The sequence below is a fragment of the Rhinopithecus roxellana genome, chromosome 13 (assembly GCF_007565055.1).
Source record: "Rhinopithecus roxellana isolate Shanxi Qingling chromosome 13, ASM756505v1, whole genome shotgun sequence".
In the NCBI taxonomy this organism is placed as follows: Eukaryota; Metazoa; Chordata; class Mammalia; order Primates; family Cercopithecidae; genus Rhinopithecus; species Rhinopithecus roxellana.
Window position 1 is genome coordinate 88,717,326 of NC_044561.1, and position 12,044 is coordinate 88,729,369.

Consider the following 12,044-nt stretch of genomic DNA (forward strand, 5'->3'; position numbering starts at 1 on the left):
CATGAATTACAAATATATTGACAATTTCCCGTATCTACCATATTTTTCAAATTTGTTTTTACCTATCCAATCATATAACCAAAGAGTTCCATAAAGAAAACAGGTTTTCATATTGTAAGTTCCTATTTCATTATGTGTTTCTAACTTTTAACCTTGACATATAATATTTAAATTAAATTCTAAATATCTTAAAAGAAAATGAAGAACGGATTTTTGCCAGAATTATTCCTTATGCAGTCATATTTAGAATGTCCACCCTCAATGGAAAGAGAAGCATCATCATTTACACTACAGTAAGCTTACTTTCTCTCCTAAGTCTCCTTAGACTAATATAATCAATATTCCTTATAGCCAAATTACTTCACCTTAAAAAAATAAAAAATAAAAACAAAAATAAAGCAGGCAAAAAGACCTCTGAATCTCAGGGAATAGCTAGTTTGAAAATTCAAATATTATTCTAATAAAATACAAAATGAATACCACACTTATTTTTTAAAACAACTGAAATTTTTGCTTATTCAGATGGCCATTGTCTAAGACTCCAACTGGCATGCTCATTGCAGTAGCATATCTGCTGAAGTTACAACAACACAGCAAAGATTGTCAATGGCATGCAACTTCAAAAAGATGCTGTCAAAAGACAAAATTACAACAAATTTAAAGATATATATATATATATATATTTTTTTTTTTTTTTTTTTTTTTTTTTTGAGATGGTGTCTCGCTCTGTCCCCCAGGCTGGAGTGCAGTGGCGCGATCTCGGCTCACTGCAACCTCCGCTCCCAGGTTCACGCCATTCTCCTGCCTCAGCCTCCTGAGTAGCTGAGACTACGGGCGCCTGCCATCACGCCCGGCTAATTTTTTTGTTTGTATTTTTAGTAGAAACGGGGTTTCACCGTGTTAGCCAGGATAGTCTGGATCTCCCGACCTCGTGATCCGCCCACCTCGGCCTCCCAAAGTGCTGGGATTACAGGCGTGAATCACCGCACCTGGCCCTGTTTTTCTTAAATTTAAAGATCTAATAGGCTTTTATTGAGTTCTAAAGTCGGGCAACATCTCATTCCAGAAAAGAGAATGAGGGTTTTAATGAACTGAGCAGGAGTATGGCTTTATAAGCAGAAAAGGGATAAGAAAAAGCAGAAACAGTGAACGAAAGAGAATTGGTTGTTTCAAAGTTACTTTCCTCATAGAATTAAAACAGAGAGGACTTCCTTATCATGCCAGCTCAGGTAAACTGGGCCCCTTCTGATTGGTTGCTGTAAATCTCCTGTCTTTTGAAAAACTGGCTTGTTTCAAAGTTCAGTTTGATTATGTGGCACAGCGATTCCATTCTGGTTTTGTCTGGTCTGTTGGGCCTAGTGCTGGAACTCGGACCAAAGCAATGAACTCTTGTAAATTTCATTTAACGATCCCATATATTCTTTTAAAAAATAGTAAAAATTTAAAAAATAAGACAAATAGAAATGTACTGATAATTCCAAACTGCTTAGTAAGGTGGACAAATCACAGCTGTTACAGACAAACAAAAATAATTCTGTAAGTGAATTACATTCTTGTTAAGTGGCAAAATGTAAAAAAAAAAAAAAAAAAAAAAAAAAAAAAAAAAAAAAAAAAAAAAAAAAAAAAAAACCAAAAAAAACAAAAATCTATACATCAGGGAAAAAGTGTTTAAAAGGGTTAGATTCAACTAAAGATCTATAGATTATCTCCTTGAAAGGATATTCTAAGCATATTTCAAAAGGGATTAAATAATAAGTAACTCAAATGTAGATAACTATATTTTTTAATTTAAATTTTGTTCACCTGTCTTCTGCAAATGCTTATAAATGCCTGAACGAATTTATTTTCTTGACAATGGGCATATTTTTAATCAAACACTAGGCATGCAGGCTGGTGAGAATCAATTAAAATCCTATTGTGTAAGAGTTCAATAATCTAGAAGGAAAGGCATTATAATTAGAAGTAATCTGCATATATAATTTATGTTGTTTGGAAAGCCTAAATCATTGCTAAGAGTTACATGAATTTTTAGAAAACAATTGCTAATTTTACTTCACTTTGATTTTTGAGTCTCTGAGGCCTACTTCTTAAAGCCTCAAACAAGTTTAGTTAAAATTATCTTCCTCTACTGTGCAACAAGTTTAAGCAGAAAAACAAAATGCTTTTCCTACTTCTCTTACAGTGTAAATTACAGAAATTGGTGTAGATGTTCTTAGGCTCTTTTATTCTTGGCTGCCTATGAAGAATTTCTCTTGCTTTTTCTCCGTTCTTACCCAAATCCCCCAATTGCATTCTGCAGCACATCAAATTGCTCCTGTTGTTTTACAAGCTCACACTGTTGAAAGGCAGGGTAACAGGGTGGTTAAGAGGGTTGGCTCAAAAGCCAAACTGTGGAGACGCTAAGCCTGGTCCTGCCACTTTACAGCCAGGAAATCTTAGACAAGTTCCTTAGCTTTCCCTTGCCTCTGTTTTGTTATCTATCAAGAGAAGATAATAATAGTACCAATTCATGGGGTTGTCATGAATCTTAAAAGGGGATGGATGGATGGATAGATAGATAGATAGATAGATAGATAGATAGATAGATAGATAGATAGAACTTAGCACATAATAGGATATGAGTTAGCTAATGCTCTGATAGTTCTGTGTATATTTCTCTTTAAGACAGAGAAATGGAGATAAATCTCAGTATTTTTGAGTTGAAAATTAGAAAAATTAAGATTGACCAGAAAATAAAAAGAGACTGGGGTTATGTATGATAGAAAGAAAAAGGGCTTGGCTAGAGAGAGAACACCCAGTCTCCAAAGCTCATTGACAGTACATTTTGTAGTGTGGTCCTTCCTTGCATCTGTGCAGATGTTATACCATTAGAAAACTTGGAGAGAAGGAGTCAGGGAAGAAAAGATGAAATCAGTCACTCAGGACTTGGGAAAGCCACCTTTCCTACAGCTTCACAATCATTACATGCAACTGAAATACTCTACACATTTATTATTAACTTCAGGTACAAAGAATTTTTAAAAGCATTTAACATCCTCCCAAATAAGTAAATATTGCAACTCATGAAATTGCCTCAGATTACTAAAGCTGTCATCTGTTGATTTTAATGTTTAAAGGGTTATTTTCAAAAAAAGAAGTATAATAGCTAATTCTTACAAATCAAGAGATTATGTGTTGTATTTTGAATTACATTTGAGGGATTTTTCCATTTTTGTTTAAAATCTGATTTATTTAATGGAGAAGTAGAAATATTCTTCAAGGGGTGAGAAAGAATTAAATGCATTTCTTACTTAACTGACCTGGAACCAATTATATCCTAATACACATTCTATCATGTTACATTGGTTCAAAAACAGCACATAAAAATAAACACACACACACACACACACACACACACACACACAAGTCCTCTAGGACATGCAGGACTTGTCTTTGGGAGCACCTGTTTGAGAGAAGTGACAAGTGGTATGCCTATTTTCCTATAGCCGTGATGCATATGGCATCTTAGGAAGGCTTTTTTTGGCGCTACTTTTGTCAAAGATAATAATAAATATAATGTGTCTAATTCTGGTCCTCAGAACTAACTGGGAACATGGAAAACATCACCAAAGTTCCAAAGAAATTCACAATTAGAACAATGAGGAAAGATTACGGAAACTTAGATTATTTATCTTGGGTAAGAGACCACACTAAATAGTATCCTCTAATTCCAGATTCCTACAGAGGATGGTGAACATGAACAGTTCTTGTCACTATCTTTGGAGCTGGAATTGTCTTCAGCTTCATTCTCTTCCCACTGTATATCTGCTCCTGGAATGAGATCTCCATGGCTTCTACTGTCTGTATGATATGGTCCCTAAACCAGATCTCCCTATCCACATAGCCAATTGTCTTAGGACATCTCAAAATGTCTGAACTAGAAATAGAAAATTAAAAGTCATATCTCAGCCTTTCTGCAACACTCTTCCTACGTACAAACACACTTACCACCATTATCTTCACCCTCACCTGCATATTTCAGAGAATGGTATTTCTACCTCCTAATCCAAACAAGGTGTCTTCAACCACTCTACATTTCCAAATCCAGTCCATCATCCACATTTATTAATTCAAATTCCTTCAAATCTCAGGATTCCATTATTTTATTTTCTTCATGTCCTCTGCCACTACATGATTTCCAGCCATCATTTCTTAGCTAGATTGCTGTAAGGAACTCCTAACTGGTCTCCTCTCTAACCCATTCTCTCTACATCCACTAGACTAGAGTAATAAATCCAAAATGAAAAGCTGACTATATCACTCCCCTGCCTGAAGTTACTCCACGGATGTCAACAGTTCTCTGCACCCCACGCTAATATCTGCCACACCCCTTGGTCTGATCCTAAAGAAGTGTTTTCTTTTCTCTAAACCTGTTCTCTTTCTACCTCACACTGTTTCCCACTCTTTGAACATATTTCATTCTTTATCTACATGTTTTCTACTTATCTTAAAGGTTCAGATCAGATAGTGCTTTTGGGAAACCTTACACATTCTTCTCTGTGTTGCTCTGCTCAACAAGCTAAATTAGTTATCCCATGTCTGCATCCCCACATTATGTTCTATTAATTATAGTGTATTTTAATTGTCTATTGATTTAGCTGCTTTTCCCTTTTGTCCATCAGATCCTTAAGGTCAGGAGTTTTGCATTTGTTGCCATTGAATCCAGAATGCCTGGCACAGTGCCTCAGATATGTGAAGCACTCTTTAATTGTTCAATAAATAGAATGAATAAAGGACATAGATTGTAAGAATCAAGACACACAAAGGGGGTGCTTGGAAATGTTTTTGGGTGCACTAATTCAGAAAACATATTAACGTTACTGAAATGTTTTTAAATTAAATTGTATTTTGATACTGGGGACAAAGTTCTAAGTTTTCCTCCCCCCCAAACAGGCTCTGAGGCAGAGATTTGTTATGTAGGAAGTTTATTGAGGAGTATCCCCAGGAACAATGCCTGTAAGGTAGTGAGAGAAACGGGACTGAACTGAAGGAGAAGGTGAACTACAAGGCACTTACAACACAGACCTCAGTTGATCCGAATGGGACCTCTGAACCTGAGATGACCCTTCACAATGGGCTCTCATCAAGGCAGTAGGGCTGGGCTTCTGTGCTCCTACGTCGCCCAGTCATAAGATGCAGGTTACTGTCAGGGAGGAACCACGGCCTTGGTGAGACAGCTACTTTCAGCAGAGGCCAATTCCCATTGAAAGAATTAGTTCTGAATCATCATCAGGCAGCACTACTAGCAACTAAGGGTTTGAATGTCTCATTTCTGAAGGGGATATCTACGTGGTACACGCAGCACCCATTTTAGTTCACCCTTCAGGTCACTCAGATCCACTTAGTTCATATAATAAGTTAGTACATTCTCACTCTCTGGGAGCAGGTCTTCGAGGATTCTAGATTATCTCTTTTCCTGTAGAAATTTACAAGAGGAAAGTTAGTGGGACAAACTATAGCTCCCAATGCAGGTGGTCTCAAGGTCACAACTGATATTCATTGTCTCCATCCTCTACTATCCCTCGCCAATTCTTCTGGTCTTTGGCTAGCATCACTGCCACTCCAGGTATTTTGCTGGTGAATAACACAGACCCTCATCTAGTGGGGGACTGAGTCCCTAATCACCACACCTGTCTTAGGTCACAGCTGTCCACACTTGTCTGTTTGAAAAGGGGAGTACTAAGTGAGACCCAAGTGGATCAACTGGGTGCCAAACGTATTTTTTCCTTTCTCCCATTGGGCGACAATGGCCATACTTCCTCCTGAGGTTACGTTACCCCTGCCAGTATGGATTATTGTTTTCCTTGCCTACTGGTCTCTGGGCATGAGGAACCTGAAGTAAGAAGGGAGCAACTGCAACTTCAAGTTTGATGGAACTCTTACCACGCCTTCTTGTGGCAGCATTCCTTGTGTTAGAACCAGGAATTCTAGGTAAACATAGCCTAAATATCTAAAAATGGAAAGCAAAAAATGTCCCTAAATGGGTGACTAGGAGAGATAGTAAGCAGGGACACTCCTGTTCCTTTTCTCTTGGTTCCTGGACCTATTGATTGTAGTACTGGGAATACAGCACTGTAAAATAATTATAAGTTTAGGCTATATACTATATCTGAAAGATGATACCCCAACCCCACAGGTATCATCCTCAAGGTGGTTCCTTGCAGGTGCCATGCCAAACTACTACCTCATCTTCAAAAGGCCATGCCACAAGTTTCTCAGGCTGACAGCTTCTAGGAAGTATGATATGTGACAGCATCCAATGTAATGTGCCCACTCCCACAACTACGCTAGATGTAAAGTGTGCCCCTTGATCTAAAGCAATGTAATGTATATACTATGCTGATAGAACAGAAACTTGGCTGGGCTCATGCCTATAATCCCAGCACTTTGGGAGTCTGAAGTGGGCGGATCATGAGGTCATGAGTTTGAGACCAGCCTAATCAACATGGTAAATGCCGTCTCTACCAAAAATACCAAAAAAATTAGCCAGGCATGGTGGGACATGCCTGTAATCCCAGCTACTCAGGGGGCTGAGGCAGGAGAATGGCTTGAACCCGGGAGGTGGAGGTTGCAATGAGCCGAGATTACACCATTGCACTCCAGCCTGGGCAATAGAGTGAGGCTCCGTCTGGAAAACAACAACAACAACAACAACAACAATATAAATAAATAAATAAATAAATGAATAAATGAATAAATAAATAAATAACCAGAAACTCTAAAGCCCTCAAATAGTGATGCTAGCTGAGCTTCAGAAGCTAGGGAAGGCAAAGTCATGCCTGGAGGCTGATGATATTCATTGACAACTAGCTGGCTCCTCTCACAAAGAGATGGTGCCATATTGGAGGCTCAATGTTGGTCTCTGCTGCTGTCAGATTAGGCATTCAGCAACGGCAGTGGCCAGGTCAATATTGGTGAGTGGGAATACATGTCATATGGTCCATTCATGGACTCTTTTTCACCATGTCTACTCCATTCATGTAATCATTGTGTCAGCATTATAGTGGCCAATGACCACGGTCATCTTCTCTATTTTATTTTTAGAGCTTCTTCTGTGGTGATTGCCCTCTGACAGGCATTAACAGATACAAACTACAAAGATCTTCACGCTTCATGACTACTCAATAGGTTCATCTATATACTACTTCCCATACCCCCTCATTCCTAATCTTTCTTTCTCTCTCTTTTTTTTTTTTTTTTTTTTTTTTTTTTTTTTTTTTTTGAGACTGAGTTTTGCTCTTGTCACCCAGGCTAGAGTGCAATGGCACGATCTCAACTCACTGCAACCTCTACCTCCTGAGTTCAAGTGATTCTCCTGCCTCAGCCTCTCGAGTAGCTGGGATTACAGGTGCCTGCCACCATGCCCAGCTAATTATTGTCTTTTTAGTAGAGACAGGGTTTCATGTTGGTCAGGCTGGTCTCGAACTCCTCACCTCAGGTGATCCACCCACCTCAGCCTCCCAAAATGCTGGGATTACAGGCATGAGCCACCACACCCAGCCTAATCTTTTAATCTCTCCTAGGTCCCTCACCAGCTGGCCAAGCCATTCACCATTAACCATGAATTTGTGTATATTCTTAACTTGGACCACACAAAAGGTGCAATGTGCAAAGCTCTGACCTTTGGGAGGATTTCCTCTCATTGCTCTAATTCAGAGGCACCTTTGAATGAGGTAGTAGTGCTGCAGCAGTACATTTCTGGCTGGCATTCATCTAATAAGTTGATAAATTCATGAACCAAGCTCATCCTTTTTCCTCCTTTATCAACTAGGATAAGATCCCCCACCTTGGATGCAGCTATTGGTGTGAGCAGAGGAAGAAGTGCAGTTTCCACTGTTGCCCCTCACATGTGGAAAGGGGCCACCTGCTCATGCAGTTTGCTTCTGCCTTCTGGCCTTTGCTGTGCTCAATCCCAGATGTAGCACTTTCATTTTGATGCTTAATACTACCAACACCCAGTAGCACACACTAAAGTTATTTTTCCAAAGGTACATAATTATTAGCTTCAGAGGGTATACCTTTGCTCCTAACCCCGTGGTTCTGTTTTGTCATTTTTGCACTGGGGTTTGCAACAGAGATGCCAGATTATATGACTTTAGTGGCAGGGCTGATTTAACCGTGCCATGAACTTGCTGTCCAGCTCTTTTCTATTCTAAACTCCATCAAAGTTGACAGCATTAAAATGTCCCTTAGTAAAAGATTGGAACAGTATTACAAAGTATGAAATATGCTCCCTCCAGAACCCAAGGAGGCCTGCCAGATGTTGTGTTTCCTTCTTAATGCATCTCACTGTTTAATTGCAACAGTTTCTCCTTTACTTTGGAGAGGCTGTCCCAGCATGCCTCAGACACCTAAAGCTGATGGAGAAGGCCCCTGCAACTCCATAAGGTCTATCTTCTGTCTTCTGAATCATACATGCCTTACCAAGACTTGCCACTTACTTACTGTAGATAAGTCTGATAAACATTATGTCATCAAATAACAGACCAATGTGAGATTCAGTAGAATGTTCAGACGGTCCAGGTTCCTTAAGAGTCCAAGACAGAAAACATGGCCCTAGGACAAGACTGTAAGTTGGTATTGTTACCTAATTCAAGTGAATGTAAATGGCTTCTGTTCCTCCTCCCTGATAAGATGAGAAGAAATGGATTTGCCAGATCAATGGCTGCCAACCATGTACTTGAAGCCTGGTTGAGTTTGTGATAGCCTTCTTTCATTCACTAGAATTTATCTGTTTTTTGCCGGGGTCAGACTTATGCTCATCACCATTTCCTTTGCTATCAGAGAGTCCAGTTCTGTAACAGCATCTTTTCAGTGAACCTTGGACAACAGAGGATGGCTACCACTGGCTTTTCAGGGATGATAATGCTCCTCTCACTAATATTTTTATTATCTGTCTGGCTCCAGGTCCTCTAGAATATGACCATCTGTTAGTTTTTCAGCCCTCTGTATACCAAGACAACTTCTCTGAGCCTTTTGATTAGTTCATCCACTGTCTGCTACAGCAAAATTCTGGCATTTCTATTTCTTATAGTATTGGTCATCATTTTTACCAAGCTTTCAATAATCATTTTAGCAATATGTTAACACCATCTCCCAAAGCTCTTGCCAGGGTGTTAAATTCTGTATCATGAGCAAGTCATCCTATGTTCATAAATTCTCCCTTATTCAACTTTCTGTTCCAACCACTTTGAACCAGCACCCTCTGGATCCAGTCCAACATATATGTCCCAATTCCTGGAGAACATATGGCTCTTTGAGCTTCCTTCCCATAGCTGACCCAGTATATTCTTGGTCATGTTATGTTGGAAATTGACCATAGATATTAGCTTGATGGGTTCGAGGTTGATTGAGGAAAAAAAAAAAAAAAAAAAAAAAAAAAAAACTGTGATTCAGTTGTAACACAGGTCTCAGCCAAACTTACAGAGAGCTTTAGCATTAAGACAGTCTTTGGGAATTTTCCCCATCAAGACAAGGGGTTGTGGCTTTGTACTATCTATGTTGTTGAGTCACTGGATGTGAGCTAGCCCCTGGGAGGCAGGCATTACCTTGGAGAGGGCAGCTTCCTTCACCAGCAGTCAAGTCCAGTAGAGGGACTTAGCTGTGAGTCATCAGCAGACAACACTTCCAGTAGGTGAGGAAATAGTGCCTCGGTTCTGAAAGACAGATCTGGGTGCCCACCAGGGCATCTACCATAGAAAATATCCCAGTAAGACAAAAATTAGGAGGCAAACCTTACAAACTCTGCCATTACCTCTTCTCTGGCACCTCTGAGGGGATAAACAACTCTGGTATATTTGTTGTCATTTCATGTGGTCAACATTTTTAGGAGAGTAAATAAATGGATTGTGAGATTTGTTCTTCTTGCAAAGACTTAGGCGATCACAAGAAGTGAAATGTTTGGTAGAAAATAATGGTGCCTCAAGGGTAGACCTAAGTACTTTAGTCCTCGGATCCTAGAAAGCTAGACTCTGAAAACTTCTGGCCTCTCAGAATTTTCTGGAAGTTTTTATTCCCTGTGATAGTACAATAAGCTCAAACTCTAAAAATTCTTTTGTGTCTTGGACTTAAACATTAGATTTCTTTGGTACAAGTTTTATTCATTTGCATAGCAAACAAATCTATCCTATGTTCCCAGGTCCTGGTGATTTTAAAATGTAATGCTGTACACGTATATGACTGCGCACAGCATTTTTTTAAAAGGTGTGCAATCATAGAAAAGCAAATGACCAAAGCTGCCCACTCACATCTCAGACACCCCTCGACCTACTTAACAGACTCCTCAGAAAGTGCATATGGACTTCTTTCTCTTCACGTCATGGGGTATAAAACTAAAGGCATGTATGTAGATTATTTCGAGAAAATTATTTGAGTTTCTAATATCTTTATTATCCAGTGGAAATATATTTAGAGGCTTGTTAACTCAGGAATACATTAAAAATGATGAAAACGTTAAATAAAATAATGTAATACAATTTAATTGTCTCATTGTATTTATAAAATATTTTCCAAAGATTTTACCTTCTTTGAGCTCTTCCAGAGTCTATTAGGTAAGCAGGAATTATTTTACACACATTCCTATATATGGAAACTGAAGCAAATGTTAAATTATTTTGTTAAAACTCACACAACTAATGAGAAATCCTCCCAAGGCCTGACTGTGGTCTTTATGCATCAAAGTCAATATTGCTTAGCTGCACCAGGTAGTCATGTATAAACATGGTGTATACTTGACCTTCAAAAAAATAGCTTGTTTTTATGTACCTAGAAACACATTTCCCAACAGAGAATCGACAAAACAAATAAAAATTAATTTGGGTTGGGGTTTTAACTTTTTGTAAATGCAAAACACAGCCACAGATCAGAATTTCTCTCCTCTAGAGGATACCTCACTTGTTTTCATCCTTGAAGCAAACACTGTGGGAAAATTAGAAAGAGCTGGTTCAGCTGATTTAAAGTTATCTTAGCAACAACATTTCCCATGTTATGCTGAGCAGAAAATTCCTGAAGTTTCAAATTTTGCATGATGTTAGACTTTCCTGAAACATAGGGCTGTATGAGGTTTTAAAGAATTGATTGATACTTTTAAAGTTAGAGCAATTTCCATTTTTTAAAAAGGAGATCATTTCCTATCTTTTTTATCTTGAAGAGATCCTCTTCATAATGATGATTACCCTAGCTACCGAGTATTTTCTCCAGGCAAAAAAGGCACTTGAGCAGCACATCTGTAAACTTATCTCAACCCCACAGTCCACGTGGAGGCTGACATCAAAGCAGAGAGAAGCCCTAATAAAAATGAAACACAACACACTAATAATACTTCTTAATAACAGCACCTAACAATTATACAAAGCTTTGCACTTTCAAAGCATTTTACAATCATTAATTAGTTTATCCACACAACATCCCTATGACTTATGTCAGTATTATTATCCTCATTTTTAAAATGAGGAAACTAAGATCTAAAGTGATTAAGTGCCTTGCCCAAGGTCACATAATGAATCAGTAGTAGGATCTGTACTTGATTTCATAACTCTGTCTAATTTTCAGGACTGATGGAGAATGTGAAATCTTTGAGGTCCACAAACCATCTACTTGGAATACAAACCTACTGTTCTCGCACTTGCCAATAATACCCTCCTTTCTTCATTGATTTCTATAAAATAAAAGCTAATAAATTAAGAATCTGCCCTTTAAAATATGTAAGTATATAATAAACTCATTTAAATTAAAGAAAAAGTAAAAAGGAAAGCCAGTGTGTCTGAAAATCATGTGCTCTCCGATATCCTGTCATTAGGAGAAATGTATTTGTGATGGATCCCTAAATTATGTTTTCTGTCTAGCAGAAAAGAAGTTGATAGCCCAACCACATCCTGCAGCTATAATTAATATAGACTGCTCCTTGTTTCCAAATATGACCTCTCACTAACGCCAGCACCCCACCACTAATCAAGTGAACCAATCAAAGGAGCCTACATAAATGTTTTCTCCCTATGATAGTGAAA

At 38.4% G+C, this 12,044-nt stretch overlaps 1 protein-coding gene and 1 long non-coding RNA gene across 5 annotated transcripts in view; both read right to left on the reverse strand.

The window, feature by feature from the left end:
• The window catches only part of MACROD2 (mono-ADP ribosylhydrolase 2), a 2,180,049-nt gene that overhangs the window by 1,463,608 nt on the left and 704,397 nt on the right, over positions 1 to 12,044 (reverse strand). The window lies entirely within an intron of this gene.
• LOC104670076 lies at positions 3,643 to 10,831 on the reverse strand. Its single transcript, XR_749091.1, has 4 exons — positions 10,667 to 10,831; positions 9,588 to 9,728; positions 5,413 to 5,455; positions 3,643 to 3,911 (listed from the first exon to the last, which is right to left on the reverse strand). It is a non-coding gene; the product is annotated as an uncharacterized LOC104670076 (long non-coding RNA).